At 60.7% G+C, this 23,296-nt stretch overlaps 1 protein-coding gene across 2 annotated transcripts in view; it reads right to left on the bottom strand.

Moving 5' to 3' along the window:
• The window catches only part of TFEB (transcription factor EB), a 48,309-nt gene that overhangs the window by 15,496 nt on the left and 9,517 nt on the right, over positions 1 to 23,296 (bottom strand). The window contains exon 1 of one of the 2 annotated variants that reach the window (XM_036413755.2): positions 20,766 to 20,899. The exons of the other annotated variant lie outside the window; for it this stretch is intronic. The gene's annotated coding sequence lies outside the window, so the exon portion shown is untranslated. Of the gene's footprint in view, positions 1 to 20,765; positions 20,900 to 23,296 lie in introns of those variants that run through there. 2 annotated transcript variants of the gene reach the window in all.

The raw sequence follows: 23,296 nt of genomic DNA, 5'->3' as shown, positions 1-23,296 counted from the left end.
TGTGCAGGGGTTGTTCAAATCACCCTAATAATCACCGTTATTTCACGGTGCTGCCCCCTCCCCGTTCCGGGTGAGAGCCCAGGCGCAGAGCAGCTGGCAGCTGCCAAAGGTCACAGAGCCGGTGAGCAGCGAGGCTGGACCCTGGCCGTCTGGCTCCACCGCCCAAACCCTCAGGCGTGGAGCTTGGCCTTGGTCCTGCCCTTGGGATGAGAGATGCCACCTCTTAGTTAGGGTTCCCACGGAAGCATCACCCCTTCCTTACCATCAAAGCGTTTCAGCTGCTCTCTGATCGCTTTCATCCAGCCCAGGGCCAGAGGCTGCCTGGGACGAGGAGCCGGCCTGGAACCGCCCAGCACAGGCAGAAAGCCTCTGGCCTCCCTCAAAGGGCAGAGACAATTTCCTGCATTCCCAGAAAAACACATGTCTGGCGGCTGAAACAACACCGCGCGCGCTCGGAGGCCGGGACGCCTGGTGAAGCCATTTATTGCGATCCGAGCCTCCGGCCAGACGCTGTCTTCTGACCCGCCGGCAGCAAACTACCCGTGCCCGGGGACCGCGCCATGGGGCGGAGGGAAGTCAAACCGGCCCTGAAGGAAGGCCTTGTGCACAGGTGCCAGGCGCCCGGAGGCAGCGGGAGGGACCCCGTGACCTCCTGGGGAAGCGCTCGGCCCTGGGAATGGAAGAGAGAGGAGGATTCCAGGACCGGGGTTTGTCTTGTTTGCTCTGAGCCCGCCCTGGCAGAGGAGGCCGCAGAGGAAAGCCCCACGAAGCAGGAAACGGAACAGGAATGTCCGCATGATCCCCACACCTCCGGAGAGGAAAAGGCCGTTCCCAATCACCACAGGGGTCCCGGGGCATCCGTGGGGTCAGACCCTAAGAGAGCTAGAGATGGCAAGGAGCCATGAGATGCCGGGAGCCGGCGGTCCTGCCACAGGAGGCACGTGGGGCTTCCCCGCCGGGGCCACCTCCCACAGAGCAGCTCTGCCCTAAGCTGGGGCGCCCCTGCAAGGAGGAGAAAACGGGCAAAGGGGCACTATCCCTGTCCCATCACTGTGCACGGTTGCTTTGTCCATGCCCAACGGGGCACCTCTGGGTGAGTCACCATCCTGTTTCTCTTGAGTTTTTTGAGTAAAGGGTTCCATCATATTCTCTCTCTCTCTCTCTCTCTCTCTCTCTCTCTCTCTCTCTCTCTCTCTCACACACACACACACACACACACACACACCCCATCAAGACCCCAGGCTGGAGCAGAGCAGCCCCCAGTAACCCAGCCCTGTCTCTCCTGACAGGACAGACCAGCTTTTCTGTTCCCGGGCACCCTCTCTGCTTCCTCTCCAACCGCCTGTGTTTTACAAGGTGCTTTCTTTTCATTTTCCTCCCAGAGCTTGTGGATCACATGATCACGCAGTGCCACGGGGGAGGCAGTGGGCAGGGAATGATGCCCACCTTTGGACTCAGAAGAGGTCAGTGGGCGGGCGCTCCGCACAGAGCCCACACACCGGGGACACTTGCCAAGGCGGTTGTTACTGTGTTACCTGGCCCGGTGCCCCCTACGGGTCATAAAGGCAACAGCGGGGCTCCCCTCACGCTGAGAAGAGCGAGTGGCAGTCCCAGTCGCCCCTGGACGTGTGCTCTGTTTGATGGGGAGGTATTTGGTACCAGGAACAGAAATGAGGTCCGTGGTGCATGCTTTTCACATGTTCATTTTAGCCTCCGGGCCTTTCTCCTATCTGTTGAGGTAGAAGGTTCCCCAGCAAAATGCACAGGGTTTAAGGGTGCAGCTCGAAGGCGTCTCCCTGGTGTGCATCCACGGGTACCGCCGCCCAGACCGAAGGGGAGCCCGTTTCCATTCTCTGGAAAGCTCCCTCCAGGACCCCCTCCCAGGGGGACCCGCAGTCTGACTCCATCGCAGCTGTGTCACCTGACCTCAGACAGACCAAAGGCTGCGGTGCAGGATGTGGTTCCTGCAACATCATCACTCGGCCGAGTGGGAACGCTCTTGGCGCAGGCTGATGAATAAGACTGGGGAGCAAACTGTGAATTACAGGAGGAAACGAAGGCTCCGAAAGGGTGACGCAGAGCAAGACTCGAACCCAGGACACACTCCACTCCACCATGCAGGCGCCTGGCGGTGGGCAAGAGGGAAGCCACAGGAGCTCCCAGCCGGCTCGGTGCCCTCCAGTGCCCACAGCTCAATCCCTCTCCCTCTCCCTCTCCCTCTCCCTGTCCCTGTCCCTCTCCCTCTCCTTCTCTCCCTCTCTCTCTCTCTCTTTCTGACCCACACACACACACTCACACACACAACCCTCACCCTGCCCCTCAGTGGGCGGCTGCCTTCCTCCTGGGTTGAAGTGGGCGAGGGGACTGTCCGCCCCTCCTGGACACCCGGGCATGTGAGCGTCCTGCCCACCCTCTCCTCTGGCTGTTACCTGTCCACCTACCAGTCTCCCAGCTATAAGGAGGCTCCCAGAACAACCAGCTTTCCTCCTCCAGCACTCACCCCTGCCCCACCCCACCCCTTGGGCTGCCCAGAATGAGACTCAGGGCCCCCAGAGGCTGCTTGTCCAATGGCTCAAGGCCTGCTCAGTGATCACCCATTCTCTCCGCAGCAAACTCTCCGCGTCCCCACCATAGGGACCGATGCCGCAGCTACTCCATAGGAGCTACTGCGGGCCTCGTGTGTCCTCCACAAACCCCTCGGGACAAACGGCACCTCTAGCAGGTGAGAAAACTGTCTCCAAAAGTGACCTCCCGCCGAAGCCGGTGTGGCTCAGTGGTAGAGCATCGGTCTGCGGACTGAAAGGTCCCAGGTTCGATTCCGGTCAAGGGCACCTACATTGGTCGCGGATACATCCCCGGTAGGGGGTGTGCAGGAAGCAGCTGGTCAATATTTCTCTCTCATCGACGTTTCTAGCTCTCTATCCCTCTACCTTCCTCTCTGTAAAAAAAATCAATAAAATATATATTTTTTTAAAAGTGACCTCCCAAGGTCACAGTGGAAGAGCACAGCAAAGTGGGGGTGCAAGCCCAGGCTCTCTCAGGGGTGCGGCCAGCACAGGTGAGGAAGCCAGGGCCCGCCTGCGGGAAGACGCAGGGACATGGGTCACTGTGGTGGCCTCAGAGGGCCAGCCCTGCTTCTCCACCTGCCACTGCGTGGACAGGGAGGGCCGGTTGACTCCCGCAAGGGGGGGGGGGGTTGGGGGGGGGAGGGACCAGAGGACAGGCAGCCACACCTGGGTGGCTTCTGGCTCCCACATCAGGGCTCACTGCAGACCCAGCCCCCGGCCTCAGGCCTCGCCCACAGAGCTTCAGGGCCTGCCCCTGCCCCCGGGGCCCCTCGTCTCCTCCGTCACCTGCATCCCACCTCTCAGCCTCTCCAGTCTCCTCAGCGTGGACACTGCGAGTGAACTCCCTTTGGCCCCCTTCCTAAGAGTTCAATCTGCCTCTGAGTGCTTTGAAAACAACCTCGTGATAACGGAAGCATCCAGGCTTTGCTAAATAAAAGAAGACACTGGACGAGAGGAGGGGAAAGGAGGGCGGAGAAGCACCGGTGAGCAGGGACAATCGCATTAAGGTCACAAAGGTGGCCTTTCTCTCTTATCTCCCCGTATAAACCCACAGGTTTGCCGCGCACCAGGCACAGGGAGCGGCTGACGCACAGAGAGGCCCACCACCTGCCCCGGATCACGCAGCCGGTGGCCGTGGAACTGGGCCCCGGTCAGGGAGTCTGAACACCCACCCCCGGCCTGCCCGGGCTGAGCGCAGGGAGCACAGCCAGGTGCTGGGTGCCCAAGAGGAGGCAGGCAGCAGGCCTTACGACCATTGGTGCAGGGGCCCTGGGCCAGGAAGGTGGGGCCGCCGTGGGCCCATCAGGTCTGGCCTCCTCCAGCACGCTCTCCATTCAGCCCCTCCTTCCCTTCAAGCTCTGCCCACCCCACCACAGAACCCCTCAGGGCTGCTGCCCCTGCAGTGCTGGGACAGCTGGGGTCCATCCCCTCACCATCCACTCGGCTGCCTCTGGTCCTGAGTCTGCCCTCAGGCAGACAGCCGGGGTCAGTGGAAAGTGCTCCGGACACTGACAGGGAAGGGACAGGCACGTAACCTCTCAGAGCCTCAGTTTCCCCATCTGTAAACAGATGCTCCTCCCTGGAGTAGGTGAGGGATGCAGGGAGCTGAAGGGTTGGTGTGCCTGGCACCTCGGAGGGGGTCCACCGAGCTAGGTCCCTGGCCGTGTGCGCAGCGTCAGTCTGGATAGAGCTTAGATGGGAGGGGCCTGTTAGGTCCTCACCACTCAATGCGTGATTCCGGGCATCAGATCCCCAGGGGGCGGGTTAGAAAGGCCCGGCCCAGAATCTGCGCATCACCGTGGCGCCGTAGGAGGCATGTGGGCCGTTAGCGTCACTTTATTGCAGCTTCTGGAGGCTCGGTCACCTGGTTCCAAGCATGAGCACTGGTGACAGGCGGGGAGAGACGGCAGTGGGTACAGGCTCCAGGGGGAGGGAGATGTTTTAGGGTCCGGCAGGGCCTTTCTGAGCCCCACAGTGAACGGGGGCAAACAGCCCTGACTCAGGCCCGGGAGCCAAGGTGGGAGCGGAACGCAGGTCTGCAGGCGGGCTCTGAGCTGGGCGCTCACTGGGGACCGAGGGGCAGCCCAGGTCTGGGGGGAGGCAGCCTGGAAGCTGACGTGGTCATCAGCGGAAAGGCAATCCAGACAGGCCACCCGAGACACACCACACACACAGCATCCGACACACACCCCGTGCACACACGCGAGCACGTACCACCCCCTACGCCCCCTGAGAGCGGCCCCAGCAGAGAGCGGCCGGCCCTGAGCAGGGTGTGCCCTCTGCAGCTGGCCGAGGAGGCCACTCTTTTTGTTTTGTTTTTTTTTAAAAAGAAATTTCAGAAATTTTTATTGATTTTAAGAGGAAGAGGAAGAGGAAGGGAGAGAGAAACATCTCTGTGAGAGCAGAACATGGATCGGCTGCCTCCTGCCCGCTGCCCACTGGGGACAGAGCCAGCAACCCGGCAGGTGCCCTGACCGGGAATCGAACCAGCCAGCTGAGGGCGCACAGGCCGATGGCACTCAACCACCCGAGCCACACCAGCCAGGGCGAGGAGACGGTCCTTTCCTCCACACGCTGCACCCCTCCCTCTCGCCTCTCCCAGCCCCAAACCCATCGGAGCGATGAGAAACCCAAGCCCGGCTCGCCTGAGGTTGACAAGGACCCACATGTTAAAGGGTCACCTGCAACAGGCCTGCTGACCCAGCCCTCACACATGAACCTGACACCCAGGTTGTCGGGGGTAAAAGGCAGGGGGAGCTCTGACCCCAGGGCCCCTCTGAGAGGCAGCAGCACACGGTGCAGGCCCCCTCCCGGCCACACCGCCGAAGGAGGGCAGAGCCCGCCCCCGGCCCGCAGCGGGGGGCAGCTCCCCCCCCCCCTCAGTTCAGAAACACACCCACTGACCTCGCTCACCACCGCGGGCTGGACTGCCAGGGCCCCGGGCTCATGCAGGCTCCAAAGGAACCCTAACATGTGGGGCCTGCTCGCCGGGCAGGCCCGGGACGGCCCAGAACGAACCATGGACAGGGGGTCAGTTGGGGCTGCGGCAGGGTATCGATGTCACGGGTTCTGGAAAGGCCCTTGGCCCCGAAATATCTCCCCGCTGGGCCCGGAAATCCCTCCCATCCCACTGAGAGTCACTGCCGGGACAGCTCCCACCTGAGGCTCTTGTCACTGACACCCCGGGCGGGCGAGGCGGCTGACAGCTGGCCCCGAGGGCAGTGGCCAACGACAGGAGGGGGCAGCGGGCAGTGCTCAGCGCTGGTGACCATCACCTCACCAGGCTGCCTGGCTGCGAGCTCCCTTCCCTCCGCCCAGAAGGCTGCTTCCCCAGGAGCCAGTTCTCTGGGCCAGGGCAGGGGAGGGGGAGGTCCAGTCAGGACAGGGGCCTGCAGCACCCCCCCCCCCCCACACACACACACACGCACACACACTCCAGAGGAAGCCCAGTCCGGTCCTGACCGTCCCTGAGGAAGGCAGAGTGCTGCCCCCGGAGGGGCTGGAGCGCTGAGCGGAGGGGGGGACAGGCGGGGAATTAACCAGGTTCCAAAATAGCACAGTTGGTTCTGCCTCGCTTCACCCTGCGCAACGCCTGGCAGCTTCTGCTTTCGGTCTGACTCACGCCCGTGGGGGCAGGACAGAGTGGCCAGTGCAGGCAGAGGCTTCTGGAGAACCGCAGACTTCTCCCTCCCTCCCGACACGCACCTAGGCCGGCCCGGCCCTGCCCTGCCCTGCGCTGGGCTTCAGGGACCAGTGACCAGGGGCACAGAGCCCGAGAACACCCCTGCGGGGGTCCTAGCTCAGCCCCCCACCCACCCACCCACCCAGGGCTGCCCCGGGCACGGCAGCTGTCCCAGCCGGGACCGGGGCTGCTCCTGCCTGCCCAGGTACAGCCGCCCCTCGCCCCTCTCCAAGGGAAGTCGGAGGAGACCTGCTCTGAAGACCAGCCTCTCCCCGCAGGAGAAATGACCCCACCGCTCCGGTCCCAGCAGCCAGAGGAGCGAGTCCGCCCCACCAGCCCCGCCCCCACCCCACGGTATGAGAGAAACAGCACAGTCTTACTCTCACAACGCACTCAGCAGCCCGTGCACCCTTTTTTTCCTGTCCTTAAACTCCATGGGGCAACAAGGCCCGTGGCCGGGCAGAGAGGAACCGAGTACCCCGAGCTGTGTGCGCTGGGTGGGGAGGAGTATCCGTAACTTTGCTCTCCCCTTTCATCATCTCGAACCTCCATCTCCTCCTCCCGGGCTCCCCCCCCCCCCCCCCCCCGTGAGGCAGCTGCCTTGTACTCACTCCTCCCGGATCAGAGATGCTGGAGCCCTAACCTGAGGCCCCAACGAGCAGCCTCATCGTCACCTCCACCTCAAGGTCCCTGTGCAAACCGTCCCTGTCCTCCTCCGGCCTCACAGTCACACTCCTGTCCCACGTAAGGACGGCCACCTTTCCGTCCACGCGGCAGGTCCCAGGCAGCCGTGAGCCCTGCCAGCGCCGGCCCTGCCCTGGGCTGGAGACGGACGGCACAGTCCGAAGCGGGAGGACACCCAAGGCCATGAGGTAGGCCAGCACAGGCAGACACACTCCACCAAACCTGGTCTGAAGGCGAAAACGTGGAGGGGAAAGGCTGTGGGTGGCGGCTGGGGAGAGGCGTCCCAGGGCCCAGGACTCGGCCTGCCTGCCTGAGGGGCCCAGAGGAGTTCTCAGTGTGAATGGACCCGTGAAGGAGGCACCTGCCCCGGCCCTGTTGCTGGTCCCTCCCCATCCCCACACCAAAGGCCTCAGTAACTCCACTTCCTGCTCTTAGCTCTCCCCAAGCCCTCACCCCAAAAGGCAAGATCTAGGGGAGGGAGCCGTCAAGAGGGAGGAGGCCCCTCTGAGAAGCAGGTCCCCGGCAGAGCCTTCTCCAGGGACAGCGCAGGGGCCCTTGAGTAAGCTGCCCTCCATTGTCTGTGAATCGCACCTTGTTCTGCATGGAGACCCAGAGGCAGCGCCGGAAGGCTCCGCACTGCTGGGCTCCCAGGCGGCCGGTGGCAGCCACGGAGCTGGTGGCCCCGGGAAAGGAAGAGGCAGAGGCAGCGAGAGGAAGGAAAGGAAGTCGGGAAAGCCACAGCAGTCACAGAGAGCTGGGCCCCTTGCCTGGGCCGCTGGTGTGGACACAGGGTCAGGACATTCACACTGGGAGCCTTCCCTCCACTGTGAGTGCATGGAGGGGTCCTGACAGCTTCCTCTTTTCCTCTGTGGCGCGTAGTAGGAGCTCCTTAAGAACCTGTGAGCACGGTGAAGGTGGTGACGGGCCCCAGGGGGAAGGGTCTGTCCAGGGCAGCTGGGGAGGGAGCTGCGGGGAGGGAGCTGTGGGCAAAGGGCTTGACAAGAGACACCTTCCAAGGGACCAGCCAGACCACCAGGCCTGTCCAGTGAGTGCGGCAGAGGCTGCCAGGGCCCCAGCCACACCCCCTGAGCACAGCCAGCCAGCCCACCTGAGCCTTCCCATGCCAGCGCCTGCCTCTGTGCCAGAGCCAGAGGAGGCAGCACCCTGAGCCAAACAGCCAGGGGAGCAAGTGATAAACACCCCGTTCCCTCCGCCCACCCACTGTGAGAACGCTAAAACTCGGTCCGCAGAGGTCCCCAAGGAGACCGGGCCGCAGGTGCCCGCAGCAGCCACGCTCCTAACACACGTTTGATTGGCTTCCTTCCCTCCCCAGTCTCACGGGTCTACTCCATGATCGGTGCTTCCAAGTAAGCGGCCTGTACTCAGCCACTGAGGCCCGAGGAGCCGGCGCTGATCTGGTGAGCAGCTAACTCTCACCAGCAGAAGGCATCTTCCTGGCTCAGTCACCATCACACCCATTCCCACCGCTCGGCCCCACACTTAACAAGAAAGGCAGATGAAGGGGCAGAGTAGGAGGGGCTGCCATCCTGTGGAGAAGCAGGTGTAAGGGCCCAGTGGCCGGAGGAGACTGCTGAAGCTGCCCAGGGTGTACCCGGAGCCTCCCACCTGTGGGAGGTAAGACGGAGAGAAGAAACAGGGGCGTGCCAGGGTTGCAGGGTTATGTGATGAAGAAGCCTCCGTTCCAGGGTGGCAAAGCCAATAAGACCAGAAGCCCAGCATTGCCTCTCACCCCAGGCTGCATCTAGGATAGAACTATAGGACACCGGCATTCCAGAACCTTAGCCTTCGTTCATTCAGTTCCACGCTCAGAACTGGGCACTGGGACACCAAGGAAGGCCACATGCACACCAAGTGCATGTGTTTGGAAGCAGGTACAGCTGCTCACTGTCTGCATGACCTTCAGCAACTTAACTTCACCAGGTCCCAGTGTCCTCCCAGTCAAGTCCATCTTGGAGAGCTTCTGTAAGGATTAGATGTAAAACATCCAAAATAGGTGTTCAATAAATCTTTGATGGCTACATGGATGAGGGCATGGATATATTAGATGGGTAAGTGAATATAACGTGTGAATGGATGGATGCATGCATGCGTGGATGGATGCATGGGTAGGTGGATGAATAGATGGGTGGGTGGGTGCATGCATGGATAATGGATAAATGCATGGATGGGCAGATATTTGAAAGGAGACCAACGAGAGCAGTAGTTGTCTGCTCACTCTGATTTCCATCTGGTTAAATATCCCTTTCTGCTAAATTTAATAACAAAATAATGAAGGCCTGTCACCCTAATGTATCTGCTAGATAAATCTATATCTCCATTCATCAGGTTGACAGATGTGAAGTAAGATCCTCCTGATGAGCCTTAGCGACATTGTCGGGGGAGGGCTGTTCCCTGAGGGTTGGGGCTGTCAGAACAGAAGGCACCTCCTGGCTCCGCCACCATCACACCCAGTCCCGCCACGCAGTCCCACCACGTCCGAATCCCTTTCCCCTCAAGCCCAACGCCACCCAACCCCTTCCCCAGGGAAGGTGGGCCAGGGACCGGGAGAGGAAGGGGAAGCCACACAAAAGCAGGGCAGGGGCACTGGCCAGGGTGGCTGAGCAGAGGAAGCCAAGAGCAGTGTGGCATGTGGCATGGGGTGAGCAGGGATCAGAGAGAAGAGACTGAAGAGCAGAGAAGGATGTATCGTCTTGGGAGAAACAGAAAACAGCCCCGAGAGAACGAAGGAGCAGAAGTGAAATGGACTGAGCAGCAAACATATGCCCTTCCCTGCCTATCGCCCCCAGCGCCCCCCACTGTCCACCAGATAAAGTCCAAACTCCAAGTCAGGCCTTCGAGGCATCCAGGTGACCCCTCTCCCCCCACTTCCCTAAACAAGCCTTGAGCTCAGCCCGGGAAACTCCTCTCTCCCTCTCCCCAGTACAACCTGGGCCTCCAGATGTGGTCCCTGCCTCATCCCCCTTCCACCGTCCAATCCCCTCACATCTCTGGAAGCCCCCCACGTGCCCACGGCTGTGGCCGTGGGTGAGGATGCGTGGACTGGTGGTGGGAGTGGCACAAGTGGAGGGAGATGAGCCCACGCGGAGGGGGAAGGAGGCGAGGCTCAGGCCGGGGTGAGAGGGGCCAGGCCTCTGTGTCCCCTTCCAGCTGTCCTCCAGGCCCCACCGGCCCCCACAGCACAGCCCTGGCAATGCACAACCTGTGGTCATGCAGAGCCCGGTCACCTGCCGAGGGCGCTGAAGGGACTCGGAAGGAGGGACCGGGGCTTCGTGTCCAGAGCAGAGGAGATGGCGGGTGGGCCACGGGAAAGAGAAGCGTTCATCTCTGCCCAGTCCCCGCGGTCCGAGTTCATGGCGTGGATAAGCTGAGCACAGAAAGTGAGAAACGGGCCGAAACCGGTTTGGCTCAGTGGGTAGAGCATCAGCTTGCGGACTGAAAGGTCCCAGATTCGATTCCGGTCAAGGGCATGTACCTTGGTTCAGGCACATCCCCAGTGTGGGAGTGGTGTGTGTGTGTGTGTGTGTGTGTGTGTGTGTGTGTGTGTGCGCGCGTGCGCAAGAGGCAGCTGATCAATGTTTCTCTCACACGCCGATGTTTCTAACTCTCTATCTCTCTCCCTTCCTCTCTGTAAGAAATCAATAAAGTATATATTTTTTTTTAAATGAGAAACGGGGCAGACCCCATAGGAGTTGTGTCGGGGCACCCTCTGCCATGGCCTGAGCATGTGGGTACGAAGCTGAGATGGACCCTCACCGCCTGGAGCTGGGCTGCCCCTCGGCAGGCTCCCCGGCCTCCGAGGCCCCTCCGAGGCTAGGAAACCTGAGGAGACGGCAGCTCAGGGCGGACCCTCACCATAGAAACCAGGGTCTCGGCACCCCTCCGCAGGGAGGTCTCAGTTGGGGACGAGGCCTTCCTTGCCAGCCTGTGGAGCACAAGAAAAGGGGGTGAGGGCCCAGGCCTCTGCCCCGGCCACACCTCAGCTCTACATTCCTGTGCCCCCTAAAGAGCATGGGGGTATACAGTGTGGGTGGACCAAGGAAACCGAGGCACAAAGCTGCCCTCCAGCTCAGAGACTTGCTTTGCCAGCCCAGCATCGTCCTTGAAAAGGACCCACCATGCTCACACCGCACATGGGGACTTACACTTTTAGAAAGTGGCCTGTCTCTGTCCCCGGAGTTGGCGGCCTTTTCCTGAGCCCTGACTTGAGGCCGGGTGCACGGCAGGTGAGTGGTAGGGCGCAGACTCCAGCCCACTGCTGCCCCAGCTGCGCCATTTGCTGGCCGTGACCCCGAGCTGACCCCTGAAGCTTGGGTGCCGCTTTCTCGCGTGAAGGGATGACACCCCCTGCGCTTGCAGCTCACAGTCGTGAGAGAAACAAGTCTGTTCCCCTGGTCCCTCGGGTATCCGAACGGTCCCTCCACGCAGGATGCTCACAGCCTAAGGACCAGCCCTCCCGCCTCCTCCTCCCCAGGGCCCATGGCTCCGGCCCTGGCAAGGGGTGCTAAGGAGCTGACGGAGCCACTGCTGCTGATAGAGCTGGTGCCAGGCCCATTGTGGGCACAGGGCCCCGGGCACACAATGGGGCTGTGTGTGCACCCAGCGTTACCCTGGAGCAGAGCTGGGCAGGCTGGCATCTGGGGTCAGGCCAGGAATTCATTTCCCTGGAGAGGGCCTCCCCACCCCCTCCCAGGCTGCACAGCCCCCTGGGGGACACGGAGCAGGCACCGCCCCCTCCCCCAGCAGGCCCAGGCAGCGGAATGAGGACATGCCCACAGCGGGCACTGGGGAATAGGGACTCCTGGGTCCGCTGCTGGACTAGGCTGCTGGCTTGAGAGGCGTGTGGGACCCATTATGTAACTGGGCCCTGGCCTTCCCTGCAGGCAGAGGGAAGATGAGCTCTGTGGAGCGGGACAGGGCGCAAGAAACATGTGCTGGGACCCCTCCCCAGATGGAGGGCCCCTCCTCACTCTGCACTCCCCTGCCCGCTGGGGCCCTGGGCTCCGCACCAGGCCGGGTGCTCGGTGCTCGGGGAGAGGCGCCGGCTCACTCCCCAGGGGAATGAGTCACCGTCAGCGGCAGCCAGGATGGCAGGTTGACGGTGGCAGGTGGAGCCTCTGCCCCCCTCCCCGCTGCAGATCTCCTGGAACCAGTAAACCGCTGGGTGGCGATCGTGCTGACCACGCAGTCCAGCCGGGGCGCAGGCCATTCCCCTGGGGCAGGGCATCGCCTGGTGCCAGGAGGCGGGAGCCCAAGACTTCCTGCCCCCGGACTGACCGACCTGCAGGCACGGGCCAGCCTCCAGAATGCCCCTGAGCTGGGTATCAGACTGCAGGCCACGGCACCACTCACCCTCCGAGGGAACCTGGGTCTGAGGCAGGGGAGGAACACAGACCCCCGTGGCAGGGGGCGGGGCGGAGGCCGGCACCCTATACCTCGGGCTGTGGCCAAAGGCAGAGATGTGCTCCTCTGCGTGAATCACTTTCCATTCTCCTCAGGGCCTGGGACGCGGGGGCCAGGGGCTAACGGCCTCCCTCCCTCACCGGCCTGAGTCACCCCCACTCCACACCCAGTCACAGTGACTGGGACACAAATATGTGCCCCTTCGGCCGCCGCCCACACTCCCTGAAGGTCACACACGAAAGTCACAGCGTGGCCCCAGCCCGCTGGACACAGTTGGGTGCCCACCCTTCCCCTCACGCCCACAGACCTCCCTTCTCCCGCGGAGCCACGGCCCAGCCCTCACACCCTGGGGGCCCCAAGGAGCCCCGGGCCACCACGGCTGCAGGCCAACCTATGCCTGCGACAGGGAGAGGACCTTCCCGCCAGGCCCACCGGGCACTGTGTGTGTGTGTGTGTGTGAGAGAGAGAGAGAGAGAGAGAGAGAGAGAGAGAGAGAGAGAGAGAGAGAGAGCACTGCCCGGAGAACAGAGGCTGTAAGAGCCAGAGGAACCTCCTGATGCTGAGCCTGTCGCCCTCACTTTAATGGTGACCAAACTGGGGAAGAGTCCTGTTCAGGTCTCTGAGCAAGACTGAGCCTGGACCCCGGGCTGTGCTGGCTCAAGGCTCCTCGGACAAAGCAGGGGGCGGGGAGGCAGGGGGAGGGGAGATGGAAGAGGAAGGCGGCGGGGCAGAAGCTTTGCCCCCAGACTGAGGGCTGCGGTTCTGGATGCTGCGCTGGTACCCTGTCATTCATTCACGTCAAACATTACCTGAGCACGTACTGTGTGCCGGCACTATGGACCTCCAGGCCAAGCTCCCCCAGCTGCCTCTCCCGCCCCAACTCCCAGGGCGACGGCACCCCATCCTCACGCAGGAAAAGGAAACGGCGGGAAAGCCTCATGGGCTTTCCCTGCGCCCAGAGAGGACCCACCCGCATCGGACGGATGTTCCGTCTCCCACAGCAACGCTGCGGCCCACATGTTACCGTCTTGGGGGCACAGTCGTGGATATTCACACCGTCAAGCGACTCGCCCAGCCTGTAAAGGGCAAAGCCCATGTTCCCACCCTGTGCTCCCGCCCCCCGCACCCCCCCCCTGCAGCTTGCGAACTGGCCCCTGGGACCCCGGCTGGGACCACTCCGTCCAAGCCCCAGCCCAGGCCTCCTCCCAACGCGCCCTGGCAGCCCAGCACATACAGAGCTTCTCATTAGCAACAATAAGAATAAAAATAATGCAAGTCCCACGCCTCCCTATTCTATCGCACTTACGATGGAGGTACTTCATAGAGTGTCACTTACTTAATTCTCACAACACTAAATTCCCAGGACTCCCGCCCTCATCTCACAGGCGAGGAAACGGAGGCACAGAGAGGTGGATCATTTGCCCAAGGTCACACAGCTTAGAGGCAGCAACGCCACGATTCGACCCCCGGCATTCAAGCCTGTGTCTGTGGCTCCTCCTTCGGGGGTGCCTGTAACACGCGCCCTAGGGCGGCCTGCCTCCCTCCTCCGAGGGCCCCTCTGCAGGGGTCAGAGGCCGCCTGGAAGCCCGAAGGGAAGAGCCGACCCGAGGAGCCCCTCCAGCACATGCTCTGCGGCTGGCTGGTAACACCCCCCTGCCCCGCGCCCCTCCCCCAGGAGCTGGAGCCAGAACGGGGAGGGGAGGACAGCCAGCAGTGCCCTGGTACCGGGGGGCGCCCACCGCATACCCGGCTTCACGCTGTGGCAGGTGCGGGAAGTGCAAGGCTCTGTCCTTGCTCTCCTGCCAGGGGCTCTGGTCCCCCACGGAGCCCAAAGGGGTCGCCCGCCACCCCCACCCCCTCCGGCACCGGCTGCACCAGATGTTGGCAACACTTAGAAACAGAGCTAAAAATAGACTCCGTAATGAGTCAGTGCTAAGAATAAATCGGGCAAACAGCCCTCCTGGAGAGGACACGCTCTACCAGGGAGGTGCCGCCCCTCCCACCTCCCAGCCCAGCCTACCTCCCCCCCCAGCCCCCCACTGTCAGCAGAGGGCCTGGGGCACTGCACCCCACTGCCCTACAGACAGAGCATGGCGGGCCCCCTACGAGAAGGTGGGGGTCAAAGGGCAGCAGCCGGAGAAGACGCCTGCTCCAGGCAGCGTGGCGGCAGCCCTGGGACCCAGGGTTCCCGCCCAGCTCCCCTCAGGCCTCACCTGGGAAAGGGGTCCTTAGCGTCAGGTGATGGGGAGACGAGCCCGGAGAGGGAGAGCAGCACACTAAAGGGCAGGCATGAAATGTGAGCCCGCATCAGGACTTAGAACCCTGCCAGGCCCACAGCCCGGCCTGTCTCTGGTTTCCCCCACGTCCATCTCTCTTCACCCCCAGAAATGACAAGAATCTCTAGGCCGGTCCGTAGGTGTCTGTACATGGCCTGAACATTCATAGCACATTCCCGTGGGGTGTCAGTGACCCTCTCGATAACTCCAGATGATGGACGAGAGGCTGAGCTCCATTCCTCAGCGGAAGGGCCTGGGCTCAGCACACAGGGTTACTGGCTAGGACCCTGCAGCTGGGACGAAGCCTTATTCCTGATCAGCCAGGAAAGCAGCTCCAGGAGCCCATCTCCCAGCAATGCTGGGGGTGGGGAGACACACAACACCCTGTAAGGCTGCTGAGAGCCAGAGGGAGGGCCAGGAAAGGGAGACGCGCCTTCCCGAAGGAAGAGCACCGCATACATTTCTCTGGGGTGAACAGAGGAAGGAGCGTCAGGAGGGGTGTCCTGAGCAGACCTGGCCATGGACTCACGGAGCCGTGGGGTCCAGTCCCAGCTCTGTTCTAAAGATCTAGGAAAGCATTCCCTAGGCCTGTTTCTCCATCTGGAAACGGAGCCTTGAGCACCAGGTCTTTGAGAGGTCCTGGGTTAGGTCATGACCATCTATTGGGGGTAATTAGTATAATAAAGGCTCTGACAAGAGTCCAGCTGGGGTGGCTCAGTGGTTGAGTGTTGACCTATGAACCAGGAGGTCATGGTTTAATTCCCTGTCAGGGCACATGCCCTGGTTGCAGGCTCGATCCCCAGTAGGGGGCATGCAGGAGGCAAACAATCAATGAATCTCTCTCATTGATGTTTTTATCTCTCTCTCCCTCTTCCTTCCTTTCTGAAATCAACAAAAGTATTTTTTAAGCCCTAGCCGGTTTGGCTTAGTGGATGGAGCATCGGCCTGCGAACCGAAGGGTCCCAGGTTCAATTCCGGTCAAGGGCATGTATCTTGGTTGTGGGCACATCCCCAATAAGGGGTGTTCGGGAGGCAGCTGATGGATGTTTCTGTCTCATCAATGTTTCTAACTCTCCTTTCCTCTCTCTAAAAAATCAATAAAAAAATATATTTGGAAAAATAAAAAGTAAAAATAAAAGGCTCTGACAAGTCCTACAGCAGAGAAACGTATTCTGGGTGTTTTTTAAGAAAGACTTTTTTTTTTTTTTTTTTTTTTTTAAGAGAGAGCAAGAGGTAGAGAGAGAGAGAGACATCACTAAACATCGATTGGCTGCCTCCTGCAAGCCCCCTACCAGGGAGGGAGCCTGCAACCTGGGCATGTCCCTGACCGGGAATTGAGCCTGGAATCTGTTGGTGCATGGGACAACATCCAACCAACTGAGCCACACTGGGCAGGGCCCTTTTTGTGTTTTTTAACTCACACTCTGCCATTCCTACTTGCCCACCAAGCCCTTCCCCAGAACACATCTGGGGAAACCCCAAAGTCAATCTGGGGTCGCCACCTGAAACGCCTGTGGGGCCACAGGAAACCTGAAAGCGTGGGGCAGGGCCCTGCAGGAAGCTACAAGCCCTAAAAAATGCCTGGCAGCTCCCTGGGGTCCGAGGAATCAGCGCTTCTGTACGAGGAAGGCCTCCCTCGCGCCCCGCCCAGGGTTTGAATCCCATCTGATCGGCAGCAATCCTATGGAGAAGGCCAGGGAGGGGTCAACACCCTGTGGAGACTGGGACCCCCAGAGAACAGAACGCTGGCCCCCGGTCACCCAGCAGGTGACTGCAGGTAGGAGAGGGGGTGACGCGGGTCACACCTACTGCGCCCTGAGGATGCACTGAGCACTCTACCTCCATCACCCCGTGCAGTGCTCCCACAGCCCTTTGAGGAAGGCACCGCTGTCCTCACCGTGTCCCAGAACAACAAGCTAACAGCAAGACGCAGTCCCTTTTCCAAGGTCACGTGGCTAGGGCGCGGTACAGCCCAGATTCCAACCCTGGCAGCTCAAACCCAGACCCCGTGTCCTCGGCCCAGCTCTGCCCCTCACTAGCTAGGTAGCCATGGAGAGAGACAGAACCATCCCTGCCTCAGTTTCCTCACCTATAAAACGGGATCATAAAAAGGCCTGGGCGTTAGGTTACGGTGAAGATTAAATTTGCAGATACACAGTTCGGCACAGGGCCAGGCACACGGGAGGTGCTCTGTTGTGTGGCCTTCAGTAAACGCCACACTCACACCTGAGCCTCTGGGCTCTGGACTCCTCAAGCTAGAAGCACCACGGCTTCCTAGAAATTGGCCCCTGCCAATCAGCCCCAGGGCACTGCCCCTCCAGTTTAAGGTGACCAGATGTCCCATTTTTGGCGGGACAGTCCTGATTTTTAACAATTTATCCCGCGTCCCTGGGTGTTAAAAAAAAAAAAAAAAAAAAAAAAGTCCCGATTTTTGGAAAAATTCTTTTTTAAAATGCTGAGGGACGCAGGACAAATTGTTAAAAACCGGGACTGTCCCGCCAAAAGCGGGACGTCTGGTCACCTTTCTCCGGATGGCAACATGGACCTCCACGCTGGGGCTCCTAGGACACCCCATGGGGGTGGGGATGCAGGAAGTTGGGGTTCCCACACCTAGGCCAAACCTGGGTCTCATCCTCTGAGGCCCTAGCAGGCCACTTCCCCCACAGAGGGGGGATATCCCCAGCTCAGCCCGGGTCACAGGCCTCTCCCCGCCCTTGCCCCACGGCCCCGGGTCACGGGGTGGGAGGCAGGGGGCTCTCCAGCCAGACAGCTGATGTCCTCATGACCTGCCCCAGCCCTCCTCGCCTCGGAGGACAGCAGCCTCGCCGGCGCGCAGCACCCTCACTTCCCTCCGCCAGCTCATCCTGTGAGGTCACAAGACGAGCAGCACCGCCCACGGACGGGGCCGGCTGCGCGGGGTCAGTGCGCCCACTCCGCAGACACAGACACGGGGGCCTTGCTCTGCCGCGGGTGGGGGTCTAAGCAGCAGGAAGGCTTCTGTCTCCGGGGGGCTCAGGGCTGAGCCAGGGTCCAGGCCGGACCCACCAGAGCCGGTGGGGCAGCAGAGGGAAAGAGACAGTTCAAGACACTCCTGGGGCCACGGCGAGGGGAGGAAATGGTTATGTAGTGGGTTCAGGGTCTCACCCAGTCACTGAGGATCCTGCAAGTATTGGGGGTCGGGGGGCACTTTAGTAACCCTGAGTCCTCCTCCTCCCCACTCCACCCAGCCAGAGGAGGTGGCCATAGCCCTTGCCCAGTACCCTGAGGTGACCCTGCCCACCCCTCTGCCCAAGCCTGGCCCTGCCGCCCACCGCTGACAGGGAGCCCTGCCTCCCCAGGTGGCTCTCTAGCTCCCCACCCAAGCCGACCCTTCAGCGTCTCCTGTCGCTGTCCCCACCTAATGCATGTCATCACCCCAACCCCCCCCCCCCAACCACCTCACCCTCTGCCTCTGCTGACCCCGCGGGGCCCGCCCACCCACACACACACCTTGCCCAGAACTGGGTGGGCCTCCCCAGCCTGGCCCACGGCACGTGGCGCTGGGTCCTGCCCAGGAGGGAGATAATCTCTAAGGCATGGCCCCAAATATTTTGATCGTGACTCACAGGAAAATATTTTTATTTCACCCCCCTACACACACACACACACACACACACACACACACACACACAGCATGCATACACATGAAACATGAAACAAAAATGTTACACAAAACCCTTAGGCATACTGTGCGATACACTTGGATGTTTTCTACTCTTCTTCCTTAAAATTAATGTTCCCTGAGACCAGATTCCGGTCCAATTAGCAGCCCAGACCCACAGTTCAACAGTGACTCTCCAGGGATGTGTGCATGGCCCAAACTTGGCACCAGGGCCATGACCCGCTACAGCAGGTGCCGGACAGAGACATCCAGCTGCAGGAATGCCCTCCATGCCAGCCCTGCGCCAAGCATCTCACTGTGTGTCTCATTCCATCTCCACCGTGACTGGAGGGCGCAGTGTGGCTGTACCCCCACTTCACAGGGGAGGAAACTGAGGCCCCAGGCCGCACTGTGCATGGCTCAGGCAGAATCCAAAGCCGGGCCTGGCTGAACCTGGAGCCACACTCATCCCCCAGCACCGCGCTGCCCGCCGGCTGGTCTCCAGCCCTCTCTCCAGTCCTCACACTGGCAGGAAGCTTGGCCCAAGGAAGCCCCCTCTAGCTCGCAAAAGCCATTCCTAGAGCAGGGGTGGGGAGCCTTTTTCCTCAAAGGGCCATTTGGATATTCATAAAATCACTCGAGAGCCATCCAAAATGATCAACTTAAAAACTAGCCTGCTATATTTGGTCAGAAAGTAACTCACCACTAAAGCCCGGGCAAGGGCAGACCAAGTGATTCTGCGGGCCTTATTCAGCCCAAGGGCTGGATGTCCCCACCCCCGCCCTACAGTCACTCCAGTCTCTGTGTTAGCTGGTGACTTGACTGGAGATGGACCAGCCCTCACGCTCTCACAGCAGACTCTGCTCCTCCTCCACACCCGCCTCCCGCTGAGCACAGAGAGGGAGCTGGGGAGGGTAGGGGTCCAGCTAAGGGCTGAGGACCATCCTGCTGCTCCTTCTCATCAGTATCACTGCCCCGGAGCGAGTCACTCACCCCCTCTGTGCCTCACGTCCTCCTCTGTGGCGTGGGGATAGCAGCCCGCCGTACCGAGTGACGGGAGGGCCGGGCTGATACAAGCCAAGCGTTTGGCACACACCTGACGCGGAATATGGCCTGGGAAACGTGAGCTCTTATCACCCCCATTTCTAACAAAAAATTCCATCATCAAAATAATCACCATGTGCATTATCCGCAGCGGCCAAGAGGTGGACGCAACCCCAGTGCCCATCAGTGGGCCAGCGGGCATACACAGCGGACTGTCGCTCAGCCGCACATCGGTGACGGCAGGGGTGCACCTGGAGGGTGTGAGCTATGAAGCAGCCAGTCAGGGGAAAACAAACACCACTGACTTCACTCACACGTGGGATCGAAGGAACACAGTGAAGGAGCAAACAAAACAGAAACAAACTCGGCCACAGAGAGCGGACGGAAGGTCGTCAGAGGGGAGAGTGTTGGAGGAGTGGGTGGAAAAGGTTCAGGGATTGAGAAGTGCAGATGGGTAGCTCCAGAACAGTCCCAGGATGTACTAAAGGACAGCATAGGGAATACGGCCCATTGCGTTGCCATAACTACCTATGTGCCGGGTGGGTGCTGGATATATGGGGGAGGGGGGGCGCTCTGTAAAGATGTGGTTGTCTAACCACTATGCTGTCCACCTGAAACCAATAAAAAATAATACCGAATGCAAACTGTAATAGGGAAATAAAATAAATAAATAAATCCTCGCCCTGAAGCCTGGGCGGGCTTTTCGCTGTTTGCACACAGACATGCTCCCGCGCACGGGTACAATGCTAACCTGTGCAGGGCGCCGCCTCCCTGGCGCTAGGCTCTGCTCACAGCACGAATCCACCCTGTCAATCCTCACAATGAACCCACAGGGCGGGCGCTGTCATTGCCGTCTCTGTTTTACGGAAGAGGAAACCGAGGCTCCGAGAAGCTAAGGAACTTTCCAGGATCGTGTGGCTGCTAAGTGGTGGGGCCAGGGCTGGAACTCAGGCAGGCTGGCACTGCCCGCCCAGGCCAGGTGCTCCCAGCCCCTGCTCCCAACCTGGTGTGAGCGGGTATTTCCTGTGGCCCGGCCAGCATCGCACTGAGCACATCATGCCCACTTCCTCCTCGGCAGCCCAAAACAAGCCTGGGGGAGAGGAGAGGAGCAGGGAGAGCTCTGACTGCTCTCCAGCCAGACAGCTGGGGTCCTCCAGCCCTTTCCCGGCCCTCCTAGCCTCACAGACCACAGCACTGATCCGCCTCGGGGTTGCCCGGCTGCTCAGAGGTGGGACTGGCCGCCAGCAGCTCTGGCTCCGGATTTCACTTGGTTCCCACCATCCCGGGCTCAGGGGAGCCCTGTCTGCTCTCCCCGGAACCTGGCAGGGGCCCTGCCATGGGCCACCTGCTTCCTCAGTCCTGGATCCTCCCAGCAGCACAGCCTGTGGGCCTCACCCCCACACACCCACCTCCCCGAGACACAACACACAGACACCCACGCCCCCTCATACCTGGGAGAGGGTGGCCCCTGGAAGGAGCCCCCTGGACCGCTCAGCTCCTCAGGGAGCCCGAGCCCAGGGCCCCGGCCCTGCTCCGGTGCCAGCCCCGTCTCCTCACTTCCCCCAGCACTGTTTCTCACCCAGCCCCCTGCACCTCAGTCTCAGAGGAAGTTGCACAATCCCCTGGGAGCTGCAAATGTGGCCAAGGATTACTCACAGCGCCCTCCCGGAAGGCCTCCCTCACCCACAAGTCTACCCAACGCACAGGGACTCCCCGCTCCAATCTCACCCGTCCAGGTGTCCAGGCACGGGCAGTGCCCCGGCCTCCTCCCAGCCTGAGGCCCGCACAGGACTCCCAGGCCCCAGGCCACACTGCCCCTGGACCAAGATGGGGAGACACCCCTGGCCAGGGCGGCTCCGCTGGTTGGAGCGCTGTCCTGTGCACCAAAGGGTCCGGGTTCGATCCCTGGTCAGGGCTGCCAGTCAGGGAGCTGTATCAGCCATCTGCCCCTCAGGCTGGCCGGGTTTCTCGGCCCTTTTGTGAGAGGCTGTTTCAGGAAGGGATGGCATAGCAGCGGGGAGACTGGGCAGGCCCTGGCCCCGGAGAAGGCAGGAGAGGCCACTGAGGTGAGGTGAACCCCAGGAGGGGAGGCAGAGAGACCCACGCTTTGACTCCACCCTGGACCCGGCCCTGGGATGGCGAATTCCCGAAGGGCACGAAGGGTGAGGAGGAGCCCGCCCAGCGTGCGCCCCCACCCCTCACGGACTGGCAGCCGGGCCCCAGATAAGGAGGAGGATAAGCACCTCTTATCTTTATCACCCACTCAGCCTTGGACTCCCACCCAGCCCGGGACAAAGTCAGGAATGGTTCTGCCTGGGCCCCAGGGCTCCCGGAGAGTCCCTTATTTCTGCAGCCCTCATCAAAAGCCTGGGGCCTCGGGGCAGCTACTCGGCAGCCCTCTGAGGCCGGGAGGCGGGAGCCAGGATGGAGGCTGCCTGCGGTCACCTGACGCCTCCAGCCCAGCAGACACGGAGCAGTCACGGGCGCGGGCCGGGCTGGAGAGCCCTCCCCCTGGACACAAGGGCTGCAGGCCCCTCCGCAGGGATGCTTCCCCCAATGCCAGCTCAGGCTCAGCCACCCTCTCCTCGACCCTGCCAGCAGCCCCCCGAAGGGCAGAGGGCAACAACCCTTGCCACTCTTATTCCTAGATGGGGAGACGGAGGCTGGAAGCATTAGTGACTTCCCTGAGGCCAAGCAGCGGGCTCATGACAAATCTGTTTCCTGGCTCTGTTCCCAGACCAGTTTCTCAACCTCCACACAACTGACACTTGGGACCAGATAATTCTTCTGCTTTTTTTTTTTTTTTTAATGTTTTTATTGATTTCAGAGAGGGAGAGAGAAACATCAATGATGAGAGAGAATCATTAATCTGCTGCCTCCTACACGCCCCACACTGGGGATCAAGCCAGCAACCAGGGCATGTGCCCTGACTGGGAATGAAACCGTGACCTCCTGGTTCATAGGTCAACACCCAACCACTGAGGCATCTCGGCCGGGCCGGATAATTCTTTGTCGGGGGGTTGTCCTGAGCATTCTAGGGCATTGAGCAGCATCCCTGGCCTCTCACTACATGCCAGTAGCTTTCTCTTGAGTCATGACAACCAAAACTGTCAACAGTCATCCCTAAGTGTCCCCTGGGAGGCAAAGTCTCCCTCGGCGGAGAACTGCTGCCCTGGAAGGCCCCGAAGACAAGCACCTGCCACGTGGACACTGCAGGACAGCCGCTGGGACAGAGCCTCTGCCAGCTGTGCCGGCAGGAGGGCCTGACGTGCTGCTGGTGCCCAGCGGACTCAGCAGCCTGGGGGCCGAGGCTGCCCCACCCTCCCACCCTTAACTTAGAAATCAGCCCCCTCCCTGCATTCAATATTATAACTGTCTTTAGACCATTGTGACCCGTGGTCCTCTGAGTGAAAATGGTGGAGCAGCACCAACATACTGTATGCTTCTTTCCTTAACACTTGCTTACAAATACCAGTGCATGAATATATCCTGTATGTCAGCAAACACACACAAAAAAAAATTGTTCTTTAAGAAAGAGCAGGGAGCCCTGGCCGGTGTGGCTCAGGTGGTGGAGTGCTGTCCCCTGCACCAAGACGTCGCCGGTTCCATTCCCGATCAGGGCACATGCCCAGGTTGTGGGCTCCATCCCTGGTTGGGTGCCAGCAGGAAGCAGCCGATCCATGTTTCTCGCTCACATTGATGTTTCTCTCTCTCCCTCTCAAAAATCAATAAAGCCATATTTCGTTTAAAAAGAAGAAGGAAATGTACCTTGCACCCATGTTAAGGCACTGTTACACACTCACCAGCATGACAGACATTAACTAGTCTGCCAGTAGCAACTGTTGGCATGGATACAGAGCCCCAGGAACCCTGGAGCAGTCAGTGTGCGCAGTCACTTCACATGATATCGTGTGCCCTAAGCATTTCACTCTGGCTTATCTGCACTCAGGGGACATGAGGCACCAATACACTGGGAAGCACA

This window comes from Pipistrellus kuhlii, unplaced genomic scaffold (assembly GCF_014108245.1).
Source record: "Pipistrellus kuhlii isolate mPipKuh1 unplaced genomic scaffold, mPipKuh1.p scaffold_m20_p_5, whole genome shotgun sequence".
NCBI lineage: Eukaryota > Metazoa > Chordata > Mammalia > Chiroptera > Vespertilionidae > Pipistrellus > Pipistrellus kuhlii.
The sequence above is the reverse complement of the archived record's forward strand: the minus strand, read 5'-3'. Positions and strand labels throughout refer to the sequence as shown.